The 5,606-nt window shown below is 34.1% G+C and overlaps 1 long non-coding RNA gene across 1 annotated transcript; it reads right to left on the reverse strand.

Moving 5' to 3' along the window:
* Positions 1-3,047: 3,047 nt before the first annotated feature.
* Positions 3,048-5,116, reverse strand: LOC106997280 (uncharacterized). The gene is made up of 3 exons (XR_013415854.1): positions 4,979-5,116; positions 4,557-4,690; positions 3,048-3,232 (listed from the first exon to the last, which is right to left on the reverse strand). It is a non-coding gene; the product is annotated as an uncharacterized LOC106997280 (long non-coding RNA).
* Between the last annotated feature and the right edge of the window lie 490 nt (positions 5,117-5,606).

The raw sequence follows: 5,606 nt of genomic DNA on the forward strand, positions 1-5,606 counted from the left end.
ACTAGCCAGATGTCTTGCTCTTGAGTTTCTGCTTACTAATCAACTTTCTGATGTGCAGTTTGACTTCTCCAATACCTTAACTACGAGGGAAGTACCCGAATGGTGAACGGGAACACTTCAATCCTTGAAAAGGTCTAGCCTCATTGGCATTCAATTTTGGGGTTTTGAAGATGTTAATTTTACATCACTTTCATATATTTTACCAAATCTTTATATCACATTTTATTTATTATATATTTAATATTTCATTTTTAATTTACTCTCATATTTGTTTAACTTATATACATATGGCCAAGAGAAAAAAACAAACAAACTTTGGGCAACTACCTAACATCATTTTTTGTGCCAGTTACATTTTTAAAATACATATTTGATACTTAAATACATTTTTTTGAAATGTTTATTAATATACCATTTGAAATCATTCTAGGAACCACCAGTTGGCTGTAAGTACTTATTGCAAAACATAGTTAAAATCTATAAATTAGAAATTAGTCCCTTACTTTATGAACTAGTGTCAGGTGGCTATCAGTAACTTAATGAATTCCAGATTTTTTGGCCAAATTTTGTTTATGCTTATGAAAAGTTTAGATGTAGAGTCTTACTATAGTCAAGCTAAAAGTGAACAGTTATCACTCCATATTTTCATCCCTCTTTTCTCAATTTTATTGAGTTGTTTTCTTACTTAAACTTTGAAAATGTTTTTCAATGTCTATACTATAAGGAAGAACCATCCAAGCTGACTTTACTTATATCTCTTCCCTAACTATCACAGTTTGTATTCTCTCTTATAACTATTCCAACTAATCTGCTATTAAATTACATTTCAAATTGTCTCTTAATTTCCATATAATTTTTCACATGTATCAATCCTCATTTTAAAAAATAGTATCTTTCTGATTTTATGCAGAATAAAATTATTTAGTTTATGCTTTGACAAACCAAACATAAACCTGAAAGATAGCAGCATATATGTTCACCTAGCATTTTAAAAGGCTGTGAGAACTGATGAAAACCATGAGAACTGACATAAATCTATGAAGTTCAATGGTTTGTCTTTCGATCTGAAGCATGAGTTTAGAAGTCAATACTAATATCACCCTGTTAATTTCTCATTTTAGGGTGTTTGTCATTAAATTTCCATTCTCTAGATGGTAATTTATTTTCTCCAAATGACTTAGAAAACAAGTAGTAAATAAATTACATAAATTCTCAGAAGTACAAATAAAGGTATACACATACATACACGTACATACTTGTCTAAACTTAAGAATTGAAAGCTAGAGTTCATGACACTCTCTTGTTATAATTTGCTATTATTATACAAGTTAATCTAATAATCACTAAAAGCCTTTGATTATCATTATAATTCAATAAAAAAAAATTCGGCACACTTACTCTGAGAGAGTACCCCATGCAAGCTAGCATTAACATGCTATCAGGACATAATCTGGCTGGATGGATTTTGGAAAAGCAGAATATAGTAATGTAAAAAAAAATAGCATTGTCATCATTTTTCACATGGGAGGGATTTAAGCCCTTCTTGCTGAAGCACTAAAGCAGGTTAATTGGAGCCAGAATACGTCATAGGTTGAGAGGACATACCAAACTGAATTCCTGGAAAAAATTGAGGGTTAGCATACTGGTGTCAGAAATGCTGATGTCAGAATATGGTGTGAAATAGAGGCAATAAGAAGGAATTAAAAGTTAGAACACAGGAGATATGAATCAGACTGATAAGTTAAACTCATCGTGGGAGTTTCATGATTTCTGACTCTGACCCGAGAAGACAAAACATTTCATAATAGAACATTTTGGCTACTACCTCTAATTCAATAAGTATATTTTGAAATTTGTCTAAGAACTATTCCCATTACTCTCTCTGTTTCCCAAACTGAGTGGATTACATTGTGTAACTCACAGGAGTTTGATGTCTCCAAGGGAAACTCCACTGAATATCAGACCCTGTCTTGTTTTGTGTCTTTTGGTGAACTTGAAAGCTTAGACCAGCAACAACTCCAAGGCCTGTTCTGGGAGAAGAATCTCCTCTCACCCTCCAGAGAGGAGGGACATTACAAGGGATTCTACTAGGACTTGAAAACAGACACAATTTCCCTCAAATATCTCTTTCCTTCAGGCTTGAGATATCTTTGTCTTCGGTCATTCCTCTATTTTCCATAATTCTTTAAGTTCCTAATGGTTTGGGTCAAATGTCCTTATATGCCCTTTAGACCAAAAGATTGTCACTGCCCAGTACCCTCTGCCCTCTGTAGGCTGGATTCCTGCCCTGAGGCTTGAATCATGTGATGAGAAGCCAATGCCTGAATATATAATTTTACTCTTCCTTCCCATGTGCCACCCAAGGGCCGATATCCTGCCTGTTCAAACCTACTTGTTGGCTTCCTTTTCCTGCATGGACAGACCTCCCAGGATTCTGACCTCACACATACTGACTGAATTCCTGGATGTAATGACCCACCCACAGAACTGGTTGACCTTCCCAGTTGTGACTTTTCCTGGAATTCCCCCCTAAACAACACTTTCTGGCCAGATAAGTTTCTTTAACCCCCACGGCTCACACCACCCAAATTAAAAATTTCTTTGTTGTATCCCCATGCAAAGGATCCAGTTTATGGTTGGTGCCAAAACATACATAGACGCACACACCCAACCTGCTGAAAGTTTCTGCTGGTTGTATTTTTAATATGTTGCCGTAGTCTAAAAATCCTAGAAGAAACACCTTATTTGTTCATTTTTTGAAAAACAAAAATAGCTATTTTTATAATCAGTGATTATATAACTTATGTTTATATATTACAAAATTGATCTTATATATTTATAATTATATAATTAATATATAAACATAATTATTTCAAATTATGCAAATAAATTATTTTAATGGGTCAAATTCTTAATTCATTTTAAAGAATAGAAACAAATTGTATTATTGTCACTTGAAGGCTACCCTGAGAGTAGATTCAAGGTGACACGCAGCTTGAGGACTCTACATCACCAAAGAGAGCCCTCTTCTAAATCCTTCTGGATACCTTTATTGGACTGGCAAACAGGTCTCAGCACCAGAAAGCAGGTAATCTTGGCTATTATTAGAATCCTCTTCTCCAGAATCTGTCAAGAGGCATTGACTCAAATAATAAATCAATCAGTACAAAGTATTTTTTTTCTTTTTTGCCTTCTGCTGAAGCTTTAAGTGAAATATGGCATTCTTCTATGCCTATTAGCAGAGAAGAGAAGGAGAGGGAGAGAGATTTCTAAAACAGCTACAGCCTTGCTAATTTAAGATAAAAAGCAATAATATATAATGTAGCTAATAAAATATATTCTGTATTACCTTATTTTATATATTAGATTAGGGACTGACAAACCTTTTCTGTCGAGAGAAAGATGGTAAATACTTTAGGCTTTGTGGGCCATAAGGTCTTGTTTGCAACTAACGAACCATGCTGCTGTAGCATGAAAGCAGCAATAGACAGTATAGAAGCAAATGAGCATGGCAATGTTCCAATAAAACTTTATTTACAAAAAAGATGTGTCTAGCCCTCAGAAGCATAGTGTGATGACTTCTAATATAAACCTATGAAATATTCTACTATATTGGGAAATACATACTTTTAACATACCATGCAATATGTATTTTTACCTGGAAACATAATTTAAAATGGATTCATTGAATAATGTATAATTAGCTATGAAGGAATAGGAATTATATATTCTAGAAAGTATTGTGATTAATTATAGCGTTATGTGCTCTTCTATCTTTCTGTTGTTCTCTACTTCAGTGGTTGAGTGAATTAAATTCAAACCTGTTTGTTTTTTGAAAAAAAGCAAACAAACAATAAAGGGACTACTTTATTGGAGATTAGTGCATGCTTTTAGTCATTGCTTCTCTTTTAAACATTTAAATTAACTATGTGATCTAATTACCAAATTAAATAGATAACAATTAAAGGCGTTTTTCCATGTTTGATTTTAATGGTCTATTTACCACATTCATTTGCTTTTTTCCCTTTTAAACAAAGAGAATAAATTAACTAAACATATCTCAATGGACTGAATATAAACAAGAAACACATTTGTGTGATCATCACATAATGCAAATTAATATACCTTGCAATTTCACATCTGTTGCCCAATAGTCCTCCGTTTTCATGGTACATTCATTCAAGGTCTTGTCTTCATTAGAAGCACTGAGATGTGTCTCAGGCAACCCAAAATAAAATTCTATATACAAAAACTTCCAATATTCACTCTCAAAGTGTTAAATAAAGAGTTGGTCCTTTTTAGTGATCACCATGAGACTGTACAAGCATATGGCTCATAGGATCATGGAATCATAAGTTTTGCAGAGTATCAGATAGAGATGACATGCATATCATTTGTTCATTTAAGTCTGGAGCCCACCTAGAGTTCTTCAATCCCTCTACCTTCAAAACACATGCTGAAGGGGCAAAGATAGTTATTGATGTTGTGGCTTGGGGAAAACTATTATAATGAGTCACTCTTTTTATTTTTTAATATACAGTGCTATTCTTACTTACTGGATCTTCCCCAGTAGGAAAGCGAAGCAAACTAATCTTGAACATTCTTTTTGGTACCAAAATCTTCTTAGAGGAGTTCATATCATTTGCTATCTTCCTTGGATTGAGAGATGCTTACCACCTTGTCTATATTCCTTTGGATTAAAAAAACTGAAAATCAGTTGAAGACCATTGCAAAATTATCCTTACGGTTTTGGAAGTGTTACAGAATAAGAATGGAGTTTAATATCATATTGAGTTTAGAACTATTGCTACTTTTTCTTTCCATAAATTATTTCCAACAATGTCCTCCATTCATTCTACAACATCACACTTTCAAAAAAGTCTACTTCTCTCACTAGAACTTCAAATATCATATACCTATAAGAATTCTTTTTTGTTCTCCGTAACATACAGAGCAGAGTAGATTAAAACATTCTCACCTCTTGTTCTTCAGAATCTGTCAAGCGGCATTGACCCAAATAATCAATCAATCAATACAAATTATTCTTTCTTTCTTGCCTTCTGCTGATGCTTTAAATGAAAACATGGCATGCTTCTATACCTATTAGCAGAGTAGAGAGAATGAGAGATTTCTGTGTTATTTTAACTTTGGAAGTCACCAACTCTTAATCATTGGAAATCATCTTTCCTCCCACTATACACCCAAACTCATAACTTGAGGGCTCTGAGCGTATCCAGCTCATGTTGGCCAGTTTTAGAGACGGGGTCACTCACTGTTCTACAGTTGCATGTTCTGTCTGGAGCAGAGCTCGGTGCATACCAGAAGCTGCTTTTTTCATGTGCATAGTTCCCTGCTACAGACAGCATAACGTTGCTGCAGGACACTAGGAATTTTCATTGCATGGCTCCTTTATTTTTCAGACTGCACATGGTATCTTTTTGTTTTGTTTTAAACCACTGACACTTCTAGTATCACGAGCGTTATAGGATGATAAGGCTCTATGGGCAAGACTGCTTATAATAGCTGCCAAGAAATATCATTCTCTGGATCCCACTTACAGCAAACGACCTTTTATGTCACATAATAAATGGGTTGGAATAATGTTC

The sequence above is a fragment of the Macaca mulatta genome, chromosome 3 (genome assembly GCF_049350105.2).
Source record: "Macaca mulatta isolate MMU2019108-1 chromosome 3, T2T-MMU8v2.0, whole genome shotgun sequence".
In the NCBI taxonomy this organism is placed as follows: domain Eukaryota; kingdom Metazoa; phylum Chordata; class Mammalia; order Primates; family Cercopithecidae; genus Macaca; species Macaca mulatta.